We start from the raw sequence: 14,915 nt of genomic DNA, 5'->3' as shown, positions 1-14,915 counted from the left end.
AAAATGTGGAAAAAAATAAAAACGCATTTTTTTTACAGAAAGTTGTCCATTTATAGGATATTTCCAACACATAGCATGTACATAGAAAAAATTACACCCCAAAATATATTCTGCTGCTCCTCCTGAGTATGGCGATACCACATGTGTGAGACTTTTACACAGCGTGGCCACATACAGAGGCCCAACACCGAAGTAGCAACTTCAAGCATTCTAGGAGCATAAATTACACATCTAATCTCTCAACCACCTATTACACTTTTGAAGGCCCTGGAGCATCAGGACAATAGAAACGCCCACAAAGTGACCCCATTTTGGAAAGCTAACACCCCAACGTATAATCTATGAGCCATAATGAGTCTTTTGAACAGTTCATTTTTTTCCAGATGTTCTTGGAAAATGTGGAAAAAAATAAAAACGCATTTTTTTTACAGAAAGTTGTCCATTTATAGGATATTTCCAACACATAGCATGTACATAGAAAAAATTACACCCCAAAATATATTCTGCTGCTCCTCCTGAGTATGGCGATACCACATGTGTGAGACTTTTACACAGCGTGGCCACATACAGAGGCCCAACATCCAAGAAGCACCATCAGGTGTTCTAGGGACATAAATTACACATCCAATTTCCTTACAATCTATCACATTTTTGAAGGGCCTTCATATTTCTAACACAGCATGTACATACCAAGAATTACACCCTAAAATACATTCTGCTGAGTAATGGGTAAAAAAAAAAGAAGATTACCTGTGGTTTTAGTAGTGCAATTGTCCACAGAAGGAGAGCCCCGATCCAGGCAGCAGGCAGGGACGTGGTCACTGGTCAGCGACAGTGAATGGAATTGTCCAGGCAGCAGGCAGCAGGCAGGAATATTGTCCATAGTCAGGAAAAATATTCGTCCTGGTAGGAACATGGTCCAAGTAGCGGGCTATGGGTAGGGGAATGGGGACAGGGGTAGAGGCTTCTCCCACCCAAATCTCTTTGAAGCCTCCGGGCAACCAGACCCTAATCCGGGAATGAGAAAACTAAAAAATTAGTTTTTTCATCCAGAAAAACAATTCTGGAGCCCCTCACATATGTGAGACCCCTGTGTTCCCACTAGTATAGCAGGGTAAAAGATCAATCCAAGGGGCAGGCAAAAAACGTGGTCAAACAGTCCAGGGTCAGTTCCAGAGCAGGCAGATGTAGGTACAGTTTAGGGTTAGGCAAAAGAGTGGTCGTAAAACAAGCCAGGGTCAGTTCCAGAGAAGGCAGAGGTATGTTTAGGGTTAGGCAAAAGAGTGGTTGTATAACAGGCCATGGTCGGTTCCGGAGAAGGCAGAGGTATGAGTGCAGTGGCATAAGGGGTGTGGGGGGGAAATTACAGGAAATTAGAATTGCGTTTACCATACGTCCCTAATAATGAAGAAACGTATGGTAACGGCGGAAACATGTTCCAATACAGAGGCCTGGTTGGGAAGGACAATCGGGACAGTAATACACAGTGTCTTTTCGAATTCCTCTTCTGGAGCACACCCGGCACCTCTTCTGATTTCTGTGGCCTGTTTCAGGGGAGGGGGTTTTCTCAGGAAAGTGACGCTCGTGGAGTCTGCTCACAGAATCAGAGCGAATATTTTCCGGTGGGTTTTCGGGGTACAAAAGGGCGGTGATGACTTCTTCTTGATAGTCCAGATATGATACGGGGTTCTCTGATGACTTTTTGTAGATTACATAGGAGTTATAAAAGGCCAAACTAAAAAAATAAATGGACACTTTCTTGTACCAGTGGCGGGATTTTCTTGTGGGCAGGTAGGGTTCTATCATCTGGTCATTGAAGTCCACTCCCCCCATGAACAAATTATAGTCATAGATGCACTTTGGTTTTTGGATTGGGCCGGTTCTTTGGGGGACTTCCACGCAGGTGTCGTCGTGGATTGATGTAAGCATGTGGACGTTCCGTTTGTCCCTCCACCTGACAGCCAATATCTCCTGGTTCCTCAATGCTGCAGACTCCCCTCGTCTGAGCTTTTGATCCACCAGTTTTTGCGGGAAGCCTTTCCTGTTGGGTCTTATTGTGCCACATGCTGGGGTATTCCGGAGGTAAAGACAGCGAAACAGGGGCAAGCTGGTGTAGAAATTATCCACATAAAGGTGGTATCCCTTTCCAAAGAGTGGATACATCAGATTCCAGACCACTTTTCCGCTGACTCCCATATACTCTGGACATTCAGGGGGATGCAGTTGCGAGTCCTTCCCTTCATACACCATGAATGAGTAGAGGTACCCTGTGGCTCTGTCGCAAAGCTTGTACATTTTGACCCCATATCGGGCCCTTTTGCTGGGGATGAACTGCTTGATGCCCAGCCTGCCTGAGAATTTGACAAGGGACTCGTCCACAGATATGTTCTGGTCAGGGGTATATAATTGGGGAAATCGTTGAGCGAAAAAATTTAGAAGTGGCCTAATTTTATATAGCTTGTCAAAAGCAGGGTCATTTCGGGGAGGGCACTGGGCGTTATCGTTAAAGTGGAGGAACCGCATAATTATTAAATATCGGGATCTTGGCATAAGGGAGGAGAAGAGTGGCATGTGGTGAATGGGTTTGGTGGACCAGTACGAGTACAATTGGTTTTTTTTTGAAAGTGCCATAGTAAAGGTTAGGCCTAAGAACATTTTAAATTCGTCCACGGTTAGTTCTCTCCACTCAAAGGGGCGGGCATATCTGGAACCAGGGTTACTTCTTATGTACTGTTGTGCGTAGAGATTGCACTGGGCCACAATGAAGGATAGCAAATCTTCGGTGAAAAGTAAATTAAAAAAATTAAGCATTGAAAAGTTTTCGGTGTTCACCTGGACACCTGGCTGGGCAGTGAAAGGGGGGATATTTGCTGCTCCGGAATTAGGGGGAAGCCACAGGGGGTTTTGAAGGCCATAGGGAAGGCTGGCATGGCCCCTTTGTTGCAGTGGCACAGCGCTTGAGGCGGACGGCACAGCGCTTGAGGCGGACGGCACAGCGCTTGAGGCGGACGGCACAGCGCTTGAGGCGGACGGCACAGCGCTTGAGGCGGACGGCACATCGCTTGAGGCGGACGGCACATCGCTTGAGGTGGACGGCCCTGCGCGTCTGGGAGTAGGCCGCTTCTCCACGCCAGCACCCCTTCTTTTCCTGGGCCCACGTTCCTCTTCAGATTCTGAATCCGACCCACTGTCTATAACTGGTTCATAGGCCGAATCCGAATCGGACAGAGACTCCTCGCTGCTCTCATCGCTCATGGCAAGTAGAAGATGTACGGCCTGCTCACCGGTAAAGAATTTTTTTGCCATACTGGTGGCTGGTGAGGCTGTACTGCAGAGCACTGTGGTGGCACTGATGGACACAGGTGGGCACTTATGTGCACTGTAGTGGCACGGGTGTGGCTCTGGTGGGCACAGGTGGCTCTGGTGGGCACAGGTGGCTCTGGTGGCTCTGGTGGGCACAGGTGGCTCTGGTGGCTCTGGTGGGGCTCTGGTGTGCACTGATTAGTAGAAGGCGGCACTTATGTGCACTGTAGTGGCACGGGTGTGGCTCTGGTGGGCAAAGGTGGCTCTGGTGGGCAAAGGTGGCTTTGGTGGGCACAGGTGGCTCTGGTGGGCACAGGTGGCTCTGGTGGGCACAGGTGGCTCTGGTGTGCACTGATTAGCAGAAGGCGGCACTTATGTGCACTTTAGTGGCACGGGTGGGCACAGGTGGCTCTGGTGGGCACAGGTGGCTCTGGTGGGCACAGGTGGCTCTGGTGGGCACAGGTGGCTCTGGTGGGCACAGGTGGCTCTGGTGGCTCTGGTGTGCACTGATTAGAAGAAGGCGGCACTTATGTGCACTGTAGTGGCACGGGTGTGGCTCTGGTGGGCACAGGTGGCTCTGGTGGGCACAGGCAGCACTGGTGGGCACAGGCGGCACTGGTGGGCACAGGCGGCACTGGTGGCCGCAGGCGGCACTGGTGGCCGCAGGCGGCACTGGTGGGTGCAGGCGGCACTGGTGGGCGCAGGCGGCACTGGTGGGCGCAGGCGGCACTGGTGGGCACAGGCGGCACTGGTACGGCACTGTTTTGGCACTGGTATAGGACTGTTGTGGCTCTGGTGGCACTGGTGCGGCTCTGGTGACACTGGTGCGGCTCCGGTGACACTGGTGCGGCTCTGGTGTGGCACAGGTGGCACAGATGTGGCACTACTGGGCACAGATGTGGCACTATGGACACAGATGTGGCACTTTAGGCACAGATGTGGCACTGATGTGGCACTATGGGCACAGATTTGGCACTGATGTGGCAATATGGGCACAGATTTGGCACTATGGGGCAATATGGGCACAGATGGGCACTATGGGGCACTGGTATGGATGGCAAAACTCACAGTTTATCTCCTCTTCTCTCTCGCTGATACTGTGTGAGGAGAGGAGAGGAGATAAACTTTCATTGACCTTGCTTTGTTTACATTGTGATCGCGCCGTCATTGGACGGCGCGATCACATGGAAAAAGACCACTGTTACTGGTCAATTTCCCTGATCTGTGTAGCGCCGGGTCTCATAGACCCGGCGCGCACAGAATCTTCTGTGTGCGCGCCCGAGGCGGCGCGCATTGCTGCTTCTGCGGGGCGCCGTTAATTAACGGCAACCCCCAGTTAAGCAACCACCTTGCCGCCGTTATATGACGGCGGCTGGTGGTTAACTGGTTAAAGAGACCCTGTCACCAGATTATTCATTTCAACAACAATCTTCCCATAAGATTATACACTATATTCTCAAAAGTTTAGGGACACCTGCCTTTACTCGCACATGAACTTTAATGGCATCCAGGGCCGGCATCGGGGGGGGGGGTACAGGCATTACACCTGTAAGGAGCGTGATGGTCCCCAGGGGCCCGGCTGGCCCCCCTCCTGTTTTTTTTTTTTTTTGCATTACACCTGTAAGGGGCCCGAAAAATATGAATAAAAATGCCATAAAACTAGCCCCTATTTTGTAAACGCTATGGGCCGGATTCAGAAAGGACTTAAGACGACGTATCTCCAGATATGCCGTCGTAAGTCCAAATCTGCGCTGTCGTATCTATACGCGTAATTCTGGAAATCAGATACGCCTGAATTTTGCCAAGATACGACAGACGGAAGTCTCCTACGCCGTCGTATCTTGGGTGCATATTTACGTTGGCCACAAGGGGCACTTCCGTAGATTTACGCGTTGAATATGCAAATGACCTAGGTACGCCGATTCACGAACGTAGTTGCGCCCGTCACAGTAAGCTACACCGTTTAGGTAAGGCGTACGTCTGGTGTAAAGTTACCCCTGCTATATGATGCGCAAGTAACGCAAAGGTATGGACGTCGGAAACGTCGGAACAGCCGTCGTATTTTACGTCGTTTACGTAGGTCGTACGTGAATGGGGGCTGGGCGTAGGTTACGTTCACGTCGCATGACTGGACCCGGCGTATCTTAGGGAGTAAATTCGGCGTGATTCTGAGCATGCACGCGCATGCCCTGTTCGTTCGGCCATGCATTTACATGGGGTCACGCTTCATTATAATACAACACGCCCACTTCTGTACATATTTACCTATATGTATATAACCTGTGACTTTAACAAATATATATTATCATCTTTTTAGAACAAATTCTCCTGACTAAGCAACTACAAGTTGCGAAACTAGTAGAGATGAGATTTTGACTTATACGACCCCCCTCGCTTCACCGCCACCCTTTGGTTAGGGATCTTATACCACCTCAGTGATCAGACGGCTGGTCTTATAATACGTCTATTTTATACTACTGTTGATGTATTTTTCAAATTTTTTGTATTTCCTGTTTTTGATGCTATGTTCAATAAATTGACTTATTTTTTACCTCTATTATAATTCTTCCTTAACCACTTAAGGATCGGACCAATATGCTGCTAAATGACCCAAGGGGTTTTTACAAATCGGCACTGCGTCGCTTTAACAGACAATTGCGCGGTCGTGCAACGTGGCTCCCAAACAAAATTGGCGTGCTTTTTCCCCCCACAAATAGAGCTTTCTTTTGGTGGTATTTGATCACCTCTGCGGTTTTTATTTTTTGCGCTATAAACAAAAATAGAGCGACAATTTTGAAAAAAATGCAATATTTTTAACTTTTTGCTATAATAAATATCCTCCAAAAACATATCTAAAAAAATTTTTTTTCCTCAGTTTAGGCCGATACGTATTCGTCTACCTATTTTTGGTAAAAAAAAATCGCAATAAGCGTTTATCCATTGGTTTGTGCACAATTTATAGCGTTTACAAAATAGGGGATAGTTTTATTGCATTTTTATAATTTTTTTTTTTTTTTACTACTAATGGCGCCGATCAGCGATTTTTTTCGTGACTGCGACATTATGGCGGACACTTCGGACAATTTTGACACATTTTTGGGACCATTGTCATTTTCACAGCAAAAAATGCTTTTAAATTGCATTGTTTACTGTGAAAATGACAGTTGCAGTTTGGGAGTTAACCACAGGGGGCGCTGTAGGAGTTAGGGTTCACCTAGTGTGTGTTTACAACTGTAGGGGGGTGTGGCTGTAGGTCTGACGTCATCGATCGAGTCTCCCTATAAAAGGGATCACTCGATCGATGCAGCCGCCACAGTGAAGCACGGGGGAGCCATGTTTACATACGGCTCTCCCCGTTCTTCAGCTCCGGGGAGCGATCGCGACGGAGCAGGTTATAAACGAATAGCGGCGCCGTCGTCCCGGATCGCTCCCCGAGGGAATCCGGCCGCCGCATGTACCGGGGGGGGGGGGGTCCCGATCGGACCCCCGACCCACGTCTAGGCAGGCACGTACAGGTACGTTGATGTGCCTGTCCGTGCCATTCTGCCAACATAAATGTACATGCGGCGGTCGGAAAGTGGTTAAACTTCTTACTTAGTATCGCTATAGTCCCCCTGCCCCTATTATCTCTGTGGTCTTTTTGGGCCTCTGAGGTCCCATTAACCCTTTTTTCTATTCAAACTTGCTACTTTGAATTACGCGGGCTTACGCCGGCCCATTTACGTTACGCCGGCGTAAATATGGGAGCAAGTGCTTTGTGAATACTGTACTTCCCTCTCAATGTTACGACGGCGTAGCGTATATGAGATGCGCTACGCCTATCTAAAGATGCGCCGATCTCTCTGAATCTGGCCCTATAACTTTTGCGCAAACCAATCAATCAACGTTTATTGCGTTTTTTTTTTTTTTACGAAAAATATGTAGAAGAATACGTATCGGCCTAAACTGAGGGAAAAAAAATGATTTTTTATATCTTTTTGGGGGATATTTATTATAGCAAAAAGGAAAAAATATTCATTTTTTTCAAAATTGTCGCTCTATTTTTGTTTATAGCGCAAAAACTAAAAACCGCAGAGGTGATTAAATACCACCAAAAGAAAGCTCTATTTGTGGGGAAAAAAGGACGCCAATTTTGTTTGGGAGCCACGCCGCACGACCGCGCAATTGTCAGTTAAAGCAATGCAGTGCTGAATCGCAAAAAGTGCTCTGGTCTTTGATCGGGGGTTAAGTGCTTAAACTTCAATTTAAATTTTACATAGGTGTGTTTGCTCTCTGCAATCTGGACTTGTCTAGGTTCACACCAGATACTAATTGGTAACTTGCTAATTGGATTGTTGATTGGTTTCCCAGCTGCTATCCTTTTTGTCATGTGACCTATAGTTGTATATATACTGGACATCCACTTTCTATGCTGTAAGCTAGGAATAAGCACTAAAGCTTTTTACCCCGTCTGCTGTGGCATGCTTTTTGTGTGTTTTTTGATTTTATAATAAAACTGTTGGAGTTTTGGTCTAAGTTCCAAAGTAGCTTGTCTATTGGACATCCTAGTCCCCAGTGGACCACTAGGCCATTAGAGTGAGGAGGTGGACAATGGAAAGGACTGACCTGTTTAGCTGGATACAGGCTGGCTGCTTCAAAGGCAAAAATTGATTTACAAATAATTTAATGGGTGAATAGCAGTGGCGGGTGGTGCTCAAAATTTTTGGGGGGGGCGCAAACGAAAAAGAAAAAAATTACAGCCTCACTGTGCCTATCAAATGCAGCCACTGTGCCATCAATTGTCACCACTGTGCCATGCCATCAAATGCAGTCACTGTGCCATCAATTTGCACCACTGTGCCATGCCATCAAATGCAGTCACTGTGCCATGCCATCAAACGCAGCCACTGTGCCATGCCATCAAACGCAGCCACTGTGCCATCAATTCGCACCACTGTGCCATGCCATCAAACGCAGCCACTGTGCCATCAATTCGCACCACTGTGCCATGCCATCAAACGCAGCCACTGCGCCATGCCATCAAATGCAGCCACTGTGCCATGCCATCAAACGCAGCCACTGTGCCATGCCATCAAACGCAGCCACTGTGCCATGCCATCAATTTGCACCACTGTGCCATGCCATCAAACGCAGCCACTGTGCCATCAATTGTCACCACTGTGCCATGCCATCAAACACAGCCACTGTGCCATGCCATCAAACACAGCCACTCTGCCATCAATTGTCACCACTGTGCCAATTGTCACCACTGTGCCCTTTAATTGTCGCCACTGTTCCCATTGATGTCACTGTGCCCTTTAATTGTCGCCACTGTGCCCATTCATGCCGCTGTTCCAATTGTCCCCACTGTGCCCATTGTCCCCCCACTGTGCCAAATTGTCGCCACTGTGCCCATTCATGCCGTTGTGCCAATTGTCCCCATTGAGGCCACTGTGCCCATTGATGTCACTGTGCCCTTCGTCGCCGCTGTGCCCTGTAAAATGTCCCTCCCCCCCCGGCACTTACCTTTACTGGAGTCAGCCATCAACGTCCCTCGATGTCTTCTCCCGCCCTCGATGACGCTTCAGCCAATCAGGTTACCGATAGCCAGAACCGGTGAACCTGATTGGCTGAGACGCCTGTCAGTCTTATCCAAGGAACGCACCGCCGGTACATCCCGAGGGTAAGCATTCGGAAGATGACTACAGCCTGAGGGCTGTACTCGGAAAGCCTATCGGCACTTCCGTACAGCCAACCAGCCGCCGTTATTCAGGTGGCCGGCGCTCTAGGTCCGGCCATCTGAATTAGACCAGCGGCAGTGGCGACAATAACATAGATTCATGCAATGCAATGAATCTATGAGGTAGATTCAGAAAGCAATTGCGTCTGTGTAACCATAGTTACGCAGCGCAATTGCTTAGTTGCGCCGGCGTATCGACTGCTCCTGATTCAGAAAGCTCGTTACGCCGACTGCAGCCTAAGATATGACTGGCATAAGGCTCTTATGCCGTCGTATCGTAGGCTGCATTCTTACGCTGGCCGCTAGGTGGCGTTCCCGTAGTGGTCAGCGTAGAGTATGCAAATTGCATACTAACGCCGATTCACAACCGTACGCGCGCCCTACGTACGCAGTTTACGTCGTTTACGTTCGTCGGGTTCCGCGTAAGGCTGCTCATGCTATTAGCAGGGGCAGCCAATGCTAAGTATACCCGTCGTTCCCGCGTCGCGATGTTTGAAAATTACGTCGTTTGCGTAAGTGAATGGCGCTGGACGCCATTTACGTTCACGTTGAAGCAAATGACGTCCTTGCGACGTCATTTGCCGCAATGCACGTCGGGAAAGTTTCCAGACGGAGCATGCACACTACGTTCGGAACGCGCCTAATTTAAATGATCCACGCCCCCTACGGGATCATTTAAATTACGCGCCCTTACGCCGGGCATTTTCAAGGAGCGCCCGCGCAAATTACGTAGCTACTGCTTCATGAATGAAGCGTAGCGCACGTAATTTAAGGAGGCGCAGCATTAAAAAACGGTACGCTGCGCCTCCGTAAGAGGGCGCAAAAGGTACCTGAATCTACCCCTATGTTATTAGTCAGTGGCAGTGGCAGTGCGGAGCCAGAGGGGCCAAATTTGAATGTCAGCAAATTTTCTCATCACTGTTCATACATGAGACACCACAAGAAATAAGAGAGCGCGTCTCATGTAGGAAGAGTGGAGACATTGCTTCCGCCTATGCTGGAATGATATCACCGGTTATTCTCATATCATGATCTTATCTGACATGATATCATCCCTGTAAGTGGCGGCGTCCTGTTCTTCTGATCTGCCGGTTGGCTGTACGTGGTCTGCTAATGCGCTCATGTCCCACACAACAGTCAATAAAATGCTATCATTAGCAATTAGTTCAGGGATTTTATTTTTGTGCATTACTATTTATTATTTAGCGTTGGGGGTCGGAATGAAACAACATGAAACACACAGAAGACACGCTGAACAGCACAAAATGTAAAAAAAAAAAGAACGCTAAATAAAATGTATGTTTTAAAATGGTCCTTAACCACTTCAGCCCCGGACCATTTGACTGCCAAATGACCGGGTCACGTTTTGCGATTCGGCACTGCGTCGCTTTAACTGACAATTGCGCGGTTGTGCGACGTGGCTCTCAAACAAAATTGAAGTCCTTTTTTCCCCACAAATAGGGCTTTCTTTTGGTGGTATTTGATCACCTCTGCGTTTGTTTTTTTTGCGATATAAACAAAAATAGAGCGACAATTTTGAAAAAAAAGCAATATTTTGTACTTTTTGCTATAATAAATATCCAAATATTTTTTTTAAAAAGGGTATTTTCCTCAGTTTAGGCCGATGTGTATTCTACATTATTTTGGTAAAAAAATCGTAATAAGCGTATATTGATTGGTTTGCGCAAAAGTTATAGGGGCAGATCCACAAAGGAAGTACGCCAGCGTATCTACTGATACGCCGGCGTACTTTCAAATTTCCCGCGTCGTATCTTTGTTTTGAATCCTCAAAACAAGATACAACGCCATCTGGGTTAGACCCGACAGGCGTACGTCTTCGTACGCCTTCGGATCGTAGATGCAATTCTTCGGCGTCCACTGGGTGGCGTTCCCGTCGTTTTCCGCGTCGAGTATGCAAATTAGCCATTTCCGACGATCCACGAACGTACGAGCGGCCGTCGCATTCTTTTACGTCGTCTCTAGTCAGCTTTTTTCGGCGTATAGTTAAAGCTGCTATCTGGTGGCGTACGCAATGTTAAGTATGGCCGTCGTTTCCGCGTATAATTTACATTTTTTAAATTTGTTTGCGTAAGTCGTCCGTGAATCGAGCTGGACGTAATTTACGTCCGCGTCAAAACCAATGACGTCCTTGTGACGTCATTTAGCGCAATGCACGGCGGGAAATTTAGGGACGGCGCATGCGCAGTTCGTTCGGCGCGGGGACGCGCTTCATTTAAATGAAACACGCCCCCTACTCGCCGCATTTGAATTGCGCGCCATTACGCCGCGAGAGATAGACTACGCCGCCGTAACTTACGGCGCAAATTCTTTGTGGATTCGAAGCTGCAAAAAGTAAGTTACAGCGGCGTAGCGTATCTCACATACGCTGCGCCCATGCAATTGTATGTGAATCTGCCCCATAGCGTCTACAAAATAGGGGATAGTTATATCATTTTTATTATTTATTTTTTTACTAGTAATGGCGGCAATCAGCGATTTTTATCTAGACTGCAACTTTATGGCGGACACATTGGACACTTTTGACACATTATTGGGACCATTGTCATTTATACAGCGATTAGTGCTATAAAAATGCACAGATTACTGTAAAAATTACACTGGAAGTAAAGGGTTTAACCACTAGGGAGCGCTGACAGTGTTAAGTGTGTCCTAGGGAGTGATTCTAACTGTTAGGGGGAGGAGCTACCAGTGACATGTCAGCGATCACTGTTCCCGAGCACGAGGAACAGTAGATCCCTGACATGTCACTAGGCAGAACAGGGGAATGCCTTGTTCTCGTGCAATCATAGGCCGCCTGGGAACATCGAGTTCCCAGGACCCGCGGGCGCACTCACGAGGCATGCAGATACGCCCATTTGCCTGCCCGTGCCATTCTGCCGACGTATATTAGCGTGCAGCAGTCGGCAAGTGGTTAATCACTAAACACAGCCATGTGCATAGCCAGCGTGTTTTCCTTTTTCCCATGATCCAGGCACGGGTGTAATATCTCACTGTAGCCATTTTATTTTTTGTCGCAATCTGGGAACCCCTTTGTTGCTTGTAATACAGAAGAGGGAGTCCCAAACACACCCACTGTAAAGTCCTTGTGGGGAAAGAAGTTTCTCACAGCCACCAGTCATTCGATAGATGAGTGATATCACCACCACACCCAAGAAATTTTTTTTTTCTAAAAAAGTAAACCAGTTTGAGTCTTGATGTCTCCCTTCACGTAACATTTTAGGCCCTGATGAAGAAGGATTTATCCAGTCCCCGAAACATGTTGATTTTGTCACTTGAATAAAAATCTCTGGGATCTAGTCTTTGGGTGTGGTGCTGTTTTTATGGTTCTTTCTGTTTATCTAATTCTTGGCAGTAAAGCCAAAGAAAGGATCCAATAGTATACTAATATGCCTTTACAAAACAGGGATGCTACATATACAACATATACAAACTATTTACAGTTACAGGAATACAATACACAATGCATACATGTACACATGCACATGCTACCTATCATTTCCTAATAAGTGCACTAGTCTGTATGCAATAGGTATAAACAAAAAGTCAATGATGCCCCGTATACACGATCAGAATTTCCGATGGAAAAAGTCGCACCGAAATGATGTCGCACCAACGTAATTTTTTGAACGGCGACGTGCGTTACGTCCTTTCCTATTCCCGGACGACTTACGCAAAAAAAAAAAATTCAAAATTTGACGCGGGAACGACGGCCATACTTTAACATGGCTGGTCTAAATCTAAGCCATGAAATATCAGCCGTAACTTTACGACGGGAAAAGCCGACTAGCGACGACATAAGAGAATGCGACGAGCGCGCGTAGCTTCGTGGATCGCCGTAAACAGCTAATTAGCATACCCGACACGGAAAACGACGCAGACTCCACCCAGCGGGTGCCAAAGTATTACACCTACGATCCGAAGGCGTACAAAGCCGTAACGCCTGTCGGATCGAAGCCAGAAGCCGTCGTATATTGGTTTGAGAATTCAAACTAAAGATATGACGCGGGAAATTTGAAAATACGCCGGAGTATCAGTAGATACGCCGGCGTATTTCGACTGTGAATCAGGCCCATGGTTTTTGGAGACAGAAAGAGTGGTACCACTGGGTTTTTTATTTTTTGCTTAACAAATGAAAAAGAATTTGGGGGAAAAAATTATTAATAAAAATGCAATAAAACTATCCCCTATTTTGTAAACGCTATAAATTTTGCGCAAACCAATCGATAGACGCTTATTGCGATTTTGATCAAATACCACCAAAAGAAAGCTCTATTTGTGGGGGAAAAAAGGATGCCAATTTTGTTTGGGACCCACGTCGCACGACCGCGCAATTGTCAGTTAAAGCGACGCAGTGCCGAATCGCAAAAAGGGGCAAGGTCCTTAACCTGCATAATGGTCCGGGTCTTAAGTAGTTAAAGAGGTGGTTGGGTGGGGGGGGGGGGGTTATGAACCAACAACAAAGGAAGACACTATTAGCTGGATTCAGAAAGCTTTACGCCGGCGTATCAGTAGATACGCCGTCGTAGAACTGAATCTACGCCGTCCTAAATTAAAGCGTATTCTGGAAACCAGATACGCTTAAATTAGGCTAAGATACGAGCGGCGTAAGTCTCCTACGCCGTCGTATCTTAGGGTGCAATATTAACACTGGCCGCCAGGTGGCGCTGCCGTTGAGTTCGGCGTAGAATATGCAAATAACTAGATACGCCGATTCAGAAACGTACGTGCGCCCGGCATTTTTTTTACGTCGTTTACGTATGGCTTTTTCCGGCGTAAAGTTAGTCGAACAAATAGCTGGCCTAGTCAATGTTAAGTATGGCCGTCGTTCCCGCATCGAAATTTGAAAATGTTATGTTGTTTGCGTAAGTCGTCCGTGAATGGGGCTGGACGTAATTTACGTTCACGTCGAAACCAATACGTCCTTGCGGCGTACTTTGGAGCAATGCACACTGGGATATGTACACGGACGGCACATGCACATCAATCATGTCGGGTCACCACTCATTTACATAAAACACGCCCCCTCATTTGAATTAGGCGCGATTACGCCGGCCCGATTTACGCTACGCCGCCGTAACTTAGGAGGCAAGTGCTTTGTGAATACAGCACTTGCCTCTCTGACTTACGGCGGCGTAGCGTAAATACGTACGCCACGCCGCCTGAAATATGCGCCGCCGTACCTGAATCTAGCTATATGAGACCCAAAAAAAAGGACTACAGTTCCAACTGCATCCTCCACTTTCCTCCTTGTTCCTACTTCCCTGCATCCTCTCTTTCCTTGTGCCATCAATGTTATACAGTAGGATGACTTTATTAAAAAAAAAACGTTTCCCTTTCAGGAAGATACTGTGGAACAAAATATCACGCAGAAATGATTATTGTAATAATAATTTATTAATGACCTGAACTGAGTATTATGGTACAACACACAACAAAATCAGATTACATTAGTTCAATGGATTAAAATAATAACATTACCTCCATCTCCTGCAATCGTAATAGTGTCATAAAACTGTATCTGCCATCTAATGGGATTAATAGAGATTGGTGGGCGGTCCTTGCTAAACACGCCAGTCACTAACGTCAGGAACTGCAATCTCCCGCACATCACATCACCTGCAGCGGGAGAGTTACACCGTATTGGGTTTCTGCAGTTCATGTGAGGCTACCGGGTTCTGAGCAGTACTCAGAGTGGATCATGCAAAAGCAGACAAGCACAATGCATAGACACTGCTCAAAATAATTAAGGCCCCTTTCACACTGGGGTGTTTTTCTAGCGTTATTTGAGCGTTATTACAGCGTTATTCGAGCGAAGACTCATCTGCAATCCCAATGTGCTGGTAAAGCACCTCTCAGGCCCCGTACACACGAC

The sequence above is a fragment of the Rana temporaria genome, chromosome 10 (assembly GCF_905171775.1).
Source record: "Rana temporaria chromosome 10, aRanTem1.1, whole genome shotgun sequence".
Lineage (NCBI taxonomy): Eukaryota > Metazoa > Chordata > Amphibia > Anura > Ranidae > Rana > Rana temporaria.
This window is presented reverse-complemented; position numbering follows the sequence as displayed.